General features: G+C 29.6%; 1 protein-coding gene across 4 annotated transcripts in view; it reads left to right on the top strand.

Annotated features, from left to right (window-relative positions):
• LOC136091295 (uncharacterized) overlaps nucleotides 1-12,805 on the top strand; it is a 131,627-nt gene that overhangs the window by 95,516 nt on the left and 23,306 nt on the right. The window lies entirely within an intron of this gene.

Below are 12,805 nucleotides of genomic sequence, written 5' to 3'. Positions count from 1 at the left end.
ATATATATATATATATATATATATATATATATATATATATATATATATATATATATATATACATATATACATATCTACATACTTACATACATATATATACACATATATATAAATTATGTTAGTGTATTCTACAAATAGAGTGCTCAATGTTTTTAAAGAACAGAGCATTGATAAATTAGTAAAAACACTTATCTAATTTTTTTTCTTCTAGAAATTGTTTCACCATCAGTAGGTTCATCTGGAAGCTTCCTGATGAACCTACTGATGGTGAAACAATTTGTAGAAGAAAAAAATTAGATAAGTATTTTTACTAATTTATATACCATAAATATAATTTTTAAGTGGCTTTGTTAATGGTATGTTTTTTATGTTATCGTGTTCAGTATCATACTATTTATTACTATTAAAAGTGCATCACTTTTAATAGTAGCTCTTAAAGCTATATGAGCAATTGCAATATTACATCTTGCCCCATTTATTATAGTGCCCCATTCTCCCCTATATATATTAGGGCCCTGGCAATCAGTATTTTTAATTTCCAATTGAATCTCGAATCTAAGCTGCACTTGATTTGCAAATCAAATCTCAAGTTGAATCAATCAAGTTTGAAAATCAAGTTTGAAGGAAATCCAAAGTTTTTTACTAATCTTAAAATTGCTAATCTTTTAATTTAATTGCTAAAAGTTATTTTTTCTGATAGAGTAGGATATTTCAACATTTTCATCAAATCTCAAATCTAAGCTGCACTTGATTTGCAAATTGAATCTGAAGTTGAATCACTTTATAAATAAGTTTTTTTTATTTATACTCTTAGGATGTATTACATAATTAGAAAGTTGTTTAAATAAACTCTCTTTGTTACTTTTTGTTTACTTTTTGTTACTCTGAAAATTGTGTTATTTAAAAAAATTTGAGAAATAAATAACTTTAGATTAGCCCTATTTTATTATTTCAAAAATAACTATTTAATAAATATTTAATAAATAACTTTAGATTAGCCCTATTTTGTTATTTCAAGCGTTTTATCTAAAATTTCAGTTTTCAGAAATAACTATTTCATAAATAACTTTAGATTAGCCCTATTTTATTATTTCAAGTGTTTTATCTAAAATTTCAGTTTTTTAAGATAAGAAATTTTTTTCTTTTAAGTTGGATTTCACCAGGAATCATAAAATCATGCTTTCAGATATCATTAAATAAGATTCCACAATTTACATCTTTGCTTAAGCAATTAATGATAAGAAAAACCTTTTTTCTTAAGTCAAACTTAATTTTTAGCTGCATATCATGCATATCTGCAGGCCCTATCAGAGGGGGGGCCACACGGGTCATTTGGCCTAGGCCTCGACCTAAATAGGGGCCTCCAAATTTTTTAGGAAATTTAATATATTTTTATTAAATTGTGATAACATGAGCAATAACATAAAATTTTAATCAATGTTGAGACAATATTTTAATATACTTAATTAGTTGATTATTAATACATATAATTATTTTAATTAAATTATTTGTGTTGTATTAAGTTTGTTCTGATATTTATTTTAATTCAGTCATTAATAATTGTTGTTTGCAGCAAGATCGAAAACTTTTAAAACTAATGTCATTGCTAAATTTAAACATGAAGAGAAAATTTGAAAGTGGTGCATCCAAAAGGCGAAAAAGACAAAAAATTGAAGAGGAAACAAAGAGCCTTAAGTCAATAACATCATTTCTAAGACCACTGGAAAATCAAGCCAACCCAACACACGGTAAATCAGATATTGAAATATCCGCAACTACATCTTCTGAAAAATCAATGTTACAACAAAACAAAAATCCCCAGATAGATACAAATGTGCAAGACATCTCAAATGAAACTTGTGTCTCTGAATCTGGAATTACAGATTTAGAAAGCTTGGAATCAAAATGTGAAAATTGATTGATTCACCAAAGCAACAGTCAGCAGAGGGAAACAAATTCGCAAGCCATCTCAAATGATAATTGCATCTCTGATTCTGAAATTTCATATTCAGAAAGTTTGGACCAAAAATGTGAATCAGATTGTTCTAATATATCAAAATTGATTGTGTCTGACATTGGCACTGTTGACAAACGAAATATTACTCAAATGCAAGAAAGTTTCCAAACAAACTTTTTAATTCCAAACAATATTCCACGAAATTCTTATAATGCACAAGAGATTGGCTTTGCTGGAGTGATGTGCAACAGTCATTCTATTGTGCACCCTGCTTTCTTTTGAACAAAAGTGATTCCATGGTATCCACCTTTTCAGAACAGTTAGGTTGGAATATCACCAGGGGTTGGAAAAAGTTGAAAGACCGAATACCAGTACATGAAATGTCTGTATTACACAAACAAAACTATGTCAAATGGAAATCAGCCAGTAGAGCAGCCATCAGAAAAAGTTCTATTGATAATTTACTAATAACAGAATTGTCAACTGAAACCAGTAATTGGATAAAACTTCTTGAGCGCCTTTTGAACGTCATTCTTTTTCTTTCTGAACGTGGGCTTGCTTTATTTGGTTCCAGTCAACACATTTATGACCCTGAATATGGAAACTTTCTCGGAATAATTGAGCTCCTCAGCAAATATGATCCAATTTTATCAGAGCATGTGAAAAAGGTCCATGAATCTCAACTGAACAAAAAGCGCTTACAAGTTCATTATCTGTCCACCCGGATTCAAAATGAATTTATTGAACTCTGTGGATCTTTTGTTCAAACCAAAATTATTGAAGAGATTCAAAACACCAAATATTTTTCAATTGTTGTTGATGCAACACCAGACTGCTCTCACAAGGAGCAAACAACTTTCATTATCCGTTATATAAAAATTGATGGATCTAAATTTTCCTTTGAAGAACGGTTTCTCTATTTTGACGATTACTCAAAAAAAACTGGAAAAGAAATTGCAGCAAGGATTCTTCACGTTCTGTTGGTGTTGACTGTGCTGAATCATGCAAAGAAGCAATTCTTTACTTTGGAATTGTGCAGCAAATGTACAATTTCTTCAGCAGTAGTCCACAAAGGTGGGAAATTCTCAAGCAACATGTACCTGCTTCACTACATGGTATTTCCAAGACCCGATGATCAGCAAGGATTGAAGCAGTAAAACCAGTTGCCTGTCACTTGAATTCACTGAGAACAGCTTTAAAAGAGCTGTAATCTCTCAATCTCACAGTATCAGCTCAGTCAGAACTTCAGTCCATTCAAAAGTATTTTTCAAAATTTGAATGCATTGTAATGTCATCTTTATGGATGAAGCTCCTCACAATGATTCACCAAACCAATCTTATAATTGAGGCAAGAAATGCAACTCTAGATGTTGAAATGGAAAACATTAAAAATTTCATGGACAGCATTCAACAGATTCGTGAAAAATGGGATGCTATTCTGAGTGAGTCAAAATTAATTGCAATGAATATTGACATTTCACCAGAATTTTCTACCACTCGAAAGTTGAAAACACAATTTGATTCAGAACAGCACTATAAAATCAATGTATTTTATGTAATAATCGGCTCTATTCTAGCAGGTCTTAAACGTCGATTTGAGTCACAACAACAAATTTGTAGTATTTTTAAATTTCTTTGGCACTTCAACAAGATGAGCAATGAAGAACTACTCAGTGCCACAACAAACTTTCAAAAAAAGTACCACAAGGAAATACTGTCTGATATTTCTGATGAGATAATCTTTCTGAAACAAATTTACTCCACAAACTTTACATCAGATTGCAAACCAAAAGAATTGTTTCAAGAAATATTAGAACTTGGACTGTCTGGTGTTTTTCCAAACATATCAATTGCTTTGCGAATTTTTATCAGTTTGCCTGTCTTCAGGAGAAAGGTCTTTCAATGTGTTGAAACAAGTAAAGAACTATCACCGTTCAACCATGGGACAAGAACGCTTGAATGGACTTGCAATGTTGAATATTAACTGTGATATTGCAAGAAAACTCGATTTTTCAACAGTTGTCAGTGCATTTGCAAAAGCAAAAGCAAGAAAAGCATTTTTAAATTAAAAATTATTACTAATTTGCTGTTTTTTTATTTATTATGCAATGGCTGTTATTTTATGGTAAGGGCCTCAAAAATTGTAAATGGCCCGGGCCTCACTCAGTCTCTGAAAGGGCCTGCATATCTGCATATGCATATGTTTATCAACAACTTTACTTTTCTCTTGTTTTTATCATAGAACGTAAAAAATTTTCAAAGTTAAACCAAACAAGCTTTCTAAGCTTTTTTTTGAAGAGGTTGGTATCAGGTCAGCAAAAAAAATTTGATACAAAGGTCCTACTATAAAACATTGAAACGAGGTCTGCCATTTTTTGCCAACCTCATACACTTTTAGATTTACAGTTAATTCGACATTGCCGAATGCTGACCTAATTGCCAATCCTGTCGGATATATATCCGATGCGAGTCAGGCTATTTGTCAGTCGATGTAGTAGCACTCGGTTGTGAGTCAGGCTATTTGTCAGTCGATGTGGCAGCTCTCTGTTGCGAGTCAGGCTATAAGGTAGTTTATGTAGCACTCCGTGCATGTTTTACAATTAAAAAGTAAAAATAAAAACATTCAAAATGTTTTTAAATACATTCTATTCCTTTAATTTGCTTTTTTGTGGTTTAATTACTTCCCGCATTTAAATTAATGCGTTTTGACATAATCTAACCTTAATTTGTCAGCTTTAATACCACAAACAAGCAAAGTGCCATTTTTTACCACAAACATGTTTTAGCTGTAAACTATTGGAATATATATATATACATACAGTGGCGGCGTTAGGGTAGGGCCTGGTTGGGCGATCTCCCAAAGCACCAAATAGAATAGGGGTCATTAACCAACAAATGTTGAGCTGCAATTATGCAACTATGCAATTAAAAATTCTCTTGCTCAAATAGTGTTAGAACGTGGTAATCAAAGTTTTATTGTGGCAATTCATTTTAAATATTTGCATTTACAGAGATTTACTTAATTTGTTGGTTACTACTCTGCTGATTATTGCAAAATGTCTGAACACGTTGACCTTATCAAAAGAAAACCATCTGAGTCAGAATATAGAAAACAAAAGGCAGAAAAAGAATTTCAAAAAACAAAAAAGTTTATGAATATAGATAAATATATCACAACAAAAAATCAAGACCTGAATGTGACATCTACATCTGAAGTATAAGGGTCTGCGTCTTGAAATAAAAAGTCTTGTTAAACTCATTTTGGCAAGACAAGACAAGACGAGACAAGGCCATTTCAGTCTTGTCTTGAAAAGCCTTGAATGAATCAAGACCAACCTTAAAAAATAACTAGTAATTTAAGAAATAACAAGACTTTTCTTGGTATTTTTTAAATCAAGACTAGACTAATCAACCTGAAAGATTTCTAAGATGAGTTCACAAATATAGCCCTGTACTAAGGGTTTATCAATAAAGCACATCACGCTAATTGGGGGGGGAGGGGGCGGGGGAGAGGAAGCAAAATTTTGTGACAAGGAGAGGGAGGGAGTTAGTCGAATGTGATGTCACAAAAATTATTTTAGTATTACAGTTTAATTACTTCGCGTTCAATTGAAGGAGTGTTTTAGATTGTATAAGTTTTTACTCACTCTTCTTGTTTATATGCGAATTTATATAATAATATATAATAATCTAAATAACTAAATAAATATATAATAACTAAGTTAAATAGACTTGCTCATGCTTTTTTTAATAACATTGCACCTATTTCTCTCTCGCATCTATTGCTCTCTCACAAGAACTTCAAGAATCTCAGATGCAGCCCATCGTGGTCAACTCTCCAATTCAGACAGAATGGGATGAATACAAATCCATGCCAAAACCAACAAAATTTGATGGCCTGAACAACATGGTGGAAAGCAAATGAGCTGAAGCTTCCACCTCTTTCAAAATTTTGACCGTGTTGAAATTCGTCAATGGAAGCTTATCTCCAAAGATAAATTTAAAGAAGCTCCGCATCTCCATGAAGATAATGTCATCCCTGGGTCAAGTACTGATTCATCAACCATTAATCAGTGATACGAAATGTTAATCAGTTCAAGTTAAAACTAAACATTTACATACTGAAAACAGTTCTATGATTTTTTCGTGAAAAAAAATGATAAATATTTCGAGAAAAAAACTAATTCCTTTCCAAATTTTCAAAAGAAAAATGCTCTTGAGGTCGTGTAATTTAGAAAACAATTTCAAGACTTAATTTTTGGTCTTGAAAAGTCTTGTCAAGTCTTGATTTTCTTGAAATTATTTTTATGTAACAAGAACACTTTGAAAAAGTATTGATATGTCTTGAAACATTTCAAAACTATAATTGAATTGTCTTCAAGATTCAGATCCAGCCATATGGCCACTCACTCGAAGTAGCAAAATTATTGATCATATAATATCTAACTAGCAAGTGCAAACTCACATTGATAGTTATCCAAAGAATGAAACAGGCTGGCATTTCTTTAAATGTCATTTCACAAAAAAACTTGCAAACAACAAAGCAATTTGCCGTCGTTGAATAATATACTCCATCTCTAATGATCGAGTTTATTGTTTTTGTTGCCGGCCATTTGATAGTAGATCAACGTCGAGTTTAGTATCTTAGAGTTTAGTATAAATTCATGAAAATAGTACTTCTCATAAGAAATTTTACCATTCATGGATCGACACTGAACTACGATTTAAAATAGAGAAAACAATAGACTACCAAGAGCAACATTTGATTAGAAAAGAAACTTCAGGGTTGAATAATGTTTTGTCTAGATTGATGTATATTACACTTAATTTAGCTGAAAAAACCATGGTGTTCAGAGGTACTTCCAACAAACTATATACGCCTAATAATGGAAAGTTCTTAAGCTTACTACAACTATTAGCCAAATTTGATCCAGTTATGCAGAATGTTGCTATGAAGGGTGATGTTTCAGACCGGTGGAAAAGATATAGAAAATGATTTAATAGAGCTGATTTGTAAAAAAGTGAAGTCAGTAATTATATTGCGCGCAAAGAAATCAAAGTATTATTCAATTATAGCTAAAGGTACTCCGGACATTACACATTTAGAGCAACTTTCGCTGACAATATGATTTGTTGATTTATCATCAGATGACGATAAAATATCAGTGAAAAAACATTTCATAGAATTTTTAACTGTCAATTAGTCGACTGGTGAAAGACTCACTAAAGTTATTACAGATGTTTTAAATAAATACGGACTGGAATTTAACGATTGTAGGGTTCAGGGTTATAACAACGAGGCGAACATGAAACGAAAACATTGGGATTCAAAGGAGAATTTTGGACATAAATCCCTTAGCTGTTTATGTACCGTGTGCCTGTCATAGCTACAATCTTGCACTATGTGATGCCGCTAGGTCTTCTGTAAAATCAGTCACTTTTTTGGGGTAAAAAGATTTCACTTTCATAGCTTCGTTGGTTGTTTGGTATGTTAAGAGTTTGATTTATTAAGTGTCAAGCTGGAGAAACTGCTCGCGATGAGCCAATAACTTCCCCAGAAAAAAAATTTGAAGTCAAATTTTTTAACTAGCTACATTAGGCTCATTCAATAAAAGATTTGATCAGTTAAGTAAGTATTCAGAATCATGGTCTTTTTTGTACAATATAAAACAGATTCCGAAAATACCTGACCTCGCAAACTTTGTGGTAATCTCCAATTAAAATTAACTGTGGACTCTAAGTCAAATATTGACGGTAGTATGTTGTGTGATGAACTCCTAAGTCTTTAAGCTTTTTTGTATGATAAGAATGTGGTTACTCCTGTTTTTGTTTTAAATTTCATTAAAGATCGCAACTTACAAGAGCTATATGTAAATGTGTGGATAGCATTGCAAATATTATTGACTATACCTGTAACAGTTGCTAATGGAGAGAGGAATTTTTAAAAGCTAAAGTTAATAAAAACCTAAGATCTACAATATCTATGATCTACGATATCTTAGATTTTTTTCAGTATGGGGTTGTATTGAGTCAGGGGCGCCCTAGAAATCTTGCCCAGGGTGTTGGAATTGCTAAAACCGGCACTTTATACATGTATATATATATATATATATATATATATATATATATATATATATATATATATATATATATATATATATATATATATATATATATATATATATATATATATATATATATAAAATTCAAAATAGTTTTAATTTTTTCTTTAAGGGATTGTCCATAAATTACACAACAGTAAATTGGTTTTATAGGCAAGTGTAGGAGATCTTAGGCTCTTCTTTGTGTGGTGATTTTCATTAAACTTAATGTGCTATTTTGATTTTTTGTTTAACTTATTTATACTTTTATTTAAGCTCTGTGAGGGAAAACTTTTGAACTTTGTAATTTTATTATTAGTGAAATTTAGTGTTGCATAAATTATGATCCCTAAATGAAACATAGTATTAGTAATAGTATTGAGTTCAACTACTAATAAAGTAAATAATCAGTAATAACTAATACTTTTAACATCAATACTTTTGAAACATGTATAAGCTCAAATGTCAAGTTATAAGAAAAAGTTATAAAATCAAAATGTTTAAAAAACAACTTATACTTAATACACAATACTTTTTTAATATAAAAGTTATCCTCAAATTTTTGCTTGAAAAGTTGTTGTAATTTTGAGAGCCTAGACAATGTTCATGCATTCTTGTCACTTTAAGAAATGTAATTGTTCTTTCTCAGAACATTTTTATACCTACAAATTTAATGTTTATTTCCACAGTCTATAACACAGTCAGTGCTTATCAGACTAGGTAGGTAGGTAAGTAGGTATATATGTAGAGAACTATAGTTATACCTAATCTACAAAAAAATACATTTTACACTCAAGCAACTGGAAAACTAATTTTGAACACTACTTAAATATTTTTAGTTTTTCAAGTAACCCTGTGTAACCAATAATTTCTTTCTTTTGTTTTAAAATAAAAAGTTTTTTACTTGCAATAATTACTATTTCATTTTCAAATTTCAACTGCAAATTGTTTCACTTTCTAAAATTTTGCTTGGATTAAATTGTTTCACAATTTAATCCAAGCAGAATTTTAATTTTGGTTTTTCATGATTGATGAAAAGTAAACAAACTTTTTAACAACACTAACATACTTATTTATTACTAAAGCCAATTGTAGTTAACACAAAAAGAGCACAGAAAAAAGAATTAGTTTATTCAGAAAAATCATAAAAAATAATATCAGCCACCCCAGCATCACCTTGCTCAAAACACTTTAAAATTAAACTAAAAACCTCAATCATCACTATATTGTGCAGATTTTTGCACTTTTTTATGGAACTGCCATAATGTAGACCTAAAAAAATTAAAAAGCTTTTTAGGTGTCCCTTTTTCTAACTAACCTAACTAATAGAAAAAATAGTAGGGGAGACCGGGGCTAGTTGGCTCGGTTTTTACTCTATGAGCTCTGTAGCCCTAACAGTACATTATTTTAAAAATATTAAAGTGTAGTCTTAAAGAGTATGGATTAGGGTATCTTATAAAATTTGCATTCATTTACAAAAAAAAATTCTTGGGGCCTTTCCGGGCCCTCAGAGAAAAAAAAAATTTGGCGCAAACTATAAAAATGATTATTAATGCACTATTAAGTGCAAAATCAATAGAAATTTTTTTAAAATTAATTTTTGCAACAATTTTATCCCAAAATTTAATATTACTTTTAGCTGGTACCAAATATTAGTCCGTATAAAAGCCAAACAGTAGCCCACCTTTTATCTGTGGAAAAAAAAACTAAAAATATATTTTTTTTAATTTTTTTGTAAGAATAAATATTTTCAATATTGTTAAAAGTTAAAAAAAAATAAATAATAATTTTATAAAAATAAATATTTTTTTCCATAGTAAATGTTATGAGCCAACTTACCCCGTGAAAAATTTGTCAACTTACCCCGAAACCTTTTTTTTTAATAAACAATCTATAGGTCCTGAAAAATGGCAGCTTTGAAAAAAAATTCTGCCTGGATATAGTAAAACAATTGTGACTGGAACTTTTACAATAACTTTTTTTTCATACGACTAAATATCTTCTTTGTAAAGTAAAAAGGAAGCGATGTTCTAAAAGTTACGTTTTTGTCCAAAAAACGCATAAATCTCAATATCTCCCATGCGCATGCGCGAATCCTGACAATACTACAGTGAATGATGAAATGGTCAATAAGGAAGTTACTAAGTAATTTTTGTCACTTTCTGATAAAAGGCTCTAAAGATAAACGCAGTTCGTCAACTTACCCCTGCGGCCAACTAGCCACCGTCTCCCCTAAGTGTAAAATAATACATTTCTTCTTGTTTAATTGTTGGCATATTTTAATTTTGTAAGCATAAAATTAATACCAAATCAAAAATCTGTAATTACAAAATTAAAAATTAATACCTATGGCTGTAAATAGAATGAATTTTTGGCAACAAAGTGCTTCAACCATTGCTATAATGAAAACTTAAGTTGTAATTACCTCTAATAATATTGTCACTTGATCATGTGACAGAGCTATATAATTATCTTGGACTAAGTAAATATCAATTAATGATTTTTGTATAGTTTTTTACTTTATAAAATAGTTTAAGCATTAACAGAAGGCTGATCCACCATTTCTTGCAATCCAGGCAGTTGTTTTTCAAACTCAGACCTAATATATTTTTGTTTCATTTTTGGTAGGTGATTGTCTAAATATTAGTATCAATTTGTGTATTTTTTAATGACTAGCCTATAGGAAATTCAATTTTAGGTCTCACATTTTCATAATTGTAGACCAGCTAATCTTCCTCAATTTTGGCATTCTCGGATAAATCTCATTTGCATTGAACTCTTTCTTTTTGTGAAGAACATCATTTACAGTCAATTTATATTATTTGTCAAAAGACAAAGAAAATCTCTCTCCTACCCTGAATTCAGTTTTCTTGTGCGCTTTAAATTGATGAACTAAACCTAATCATATTTTTTTTTTGTTGTACTCCACTACATGATTACGAATTGGTTTTACTGATGTTGCATAAATCTGTTGAAGAACAATCACATTAAATGAAAGTCTGTCAGATGCCATAAGGCGAGCAAGTGTACCATGAAGTGTTTTATCTTCCTATATATTTTTTAGTAGTTAATCTGATCTGTTCTCTTCAGTAATATTAGGTTGAGTTGGACTTTCGACCTTGGTATTATGCACCAACAACATGTGTATATGAAATCCTTTTGTTAAGCCATCTTTAAAATCTTCTTACAGTTTAGCAATTTGAACATCACTGTTTGGCTTTCCTTATTCCGTAGAAAATTTTTCCAAATAGCTTACTTTTAATTGTAAAATCCACATAGGTCATGCTTATTTAATTTTTAATGTTAAGAGTCTAACTTATAAGAAACATTTTTTTTTTTTAGTTAGAGTGAAGTTTATTTTGCAGAATTACAGAACAGAGCAGAATAACTAAGCAACATGATATATTTCAAAGATATTCACCTCTTTTCTTTAAATTAAACCTTTTTGATAACTTTTTTATTGAACAACTGAAAAAACTATTAGTTTCTGCAATATTATACTATTTTTAAGTTATTTTATTGAGGCGCGTAAATTGTTGTTGTTTTTATGCATATTTTCATTACGCTTTGTTTTGTTCAATCTTGTAGGGAATCTTGGGATTGATATTAGGCGTTCCGAGAATTTTAGGATTATAAAAAAGGCCGGAATCCCAGGGTTGCAATTGCTACATGTTTTATCAAACTTCAAGTTTAAACATGTTGAAAAATTTTAAAAATTTTGTTGCTTTTGATTAAAAGTATTATGTAGTTCTATTTGATTTATTATTACTTCACCTTACACCATAAAGAGTAAGTTAAATTGATTAATTTAAGAAAAAGTTCAGAGGCCTTTTTGTTTTTGCTTCTGGTAGGTGTTGATGCAGGAAAATGTTATGCAACCATATAAGTATCAGATAAGGTAATTTTTGGTAGACTTTTTTTTATGATTTACTTTTTATTAAAGATATTGTTTCCTTGTTGCATTTAAGTTCTATCTTTAGAAATCGATGTAAGAAATTAAAAAGATAATTAAATTTCTGTTACAAATTTCTTAATAAAGTATTAGACAAAAAATTATTTTTTTAAGGTTATCAGTAAATTATTATAAATAAGGTTATCAGTAAAATTAGTTTTTCGTTTTAGTTTCAAATTATGAATGTCATTTAGGTTCCAAATTTGCTTTATTGTATTTTATGTTATATTTATTTTTTCTTTAAGAAATTGACAAAAGCCAAAATTGAAGTGCAAACATATAATTATTGGAGTCATACCTTGTTTTACCTTGAACAGACTGTTAATTCATACCTTGTTTTACCTTGAACAAACTGTTATTAACAAACTTTTCTTAATTGTTACTAATTAACTTTTCTCAGATCTTTATCTAATTACTAGGAGTGAGTGTAGAGTGACTTACAACTTTAGTGAGTTTTGTGGAAACTGAATGTTTAAAGGTAAATCTTTCATTCTAAATTTTTGATTTCTCATTGTTTTTTTTTTTTTTTTCTACTTTTGTTTCTTTAATCTTTATAAAAAATATAACATTTTGTTAAACATTAAAATATGCCCTTTCCAATGGTATGGTTGATTAGTCTATTCAACTAATCAAAAACACTTTTAACATCCATGTTTTCTAACTTAAAAAATTTTATAAATATTTTACTAATCACATTATATAATGAAAATAATAACTAACAAATTAATAAACTTACAAAATATTACATAATATTTTGTGACAACTTAAAAAATTTTATAAATGTTTTACAAATTA

Source organism: Hydra vulgaris, chromosome 15, assembly GCF_038396675.1.
Source record: "Hydra vulgaris chromosome 15, alternate assembly HydraT2T_AEP".
NCBI lineage: Eukaryota > Metazoa > Cnidaria > Hydrozoa > Anthoathecata > Hydridae > Hydra > Hydra vulgaris.
This window is presented reverse-complemented; position numbering and strand designations above follow the sequence as displayed.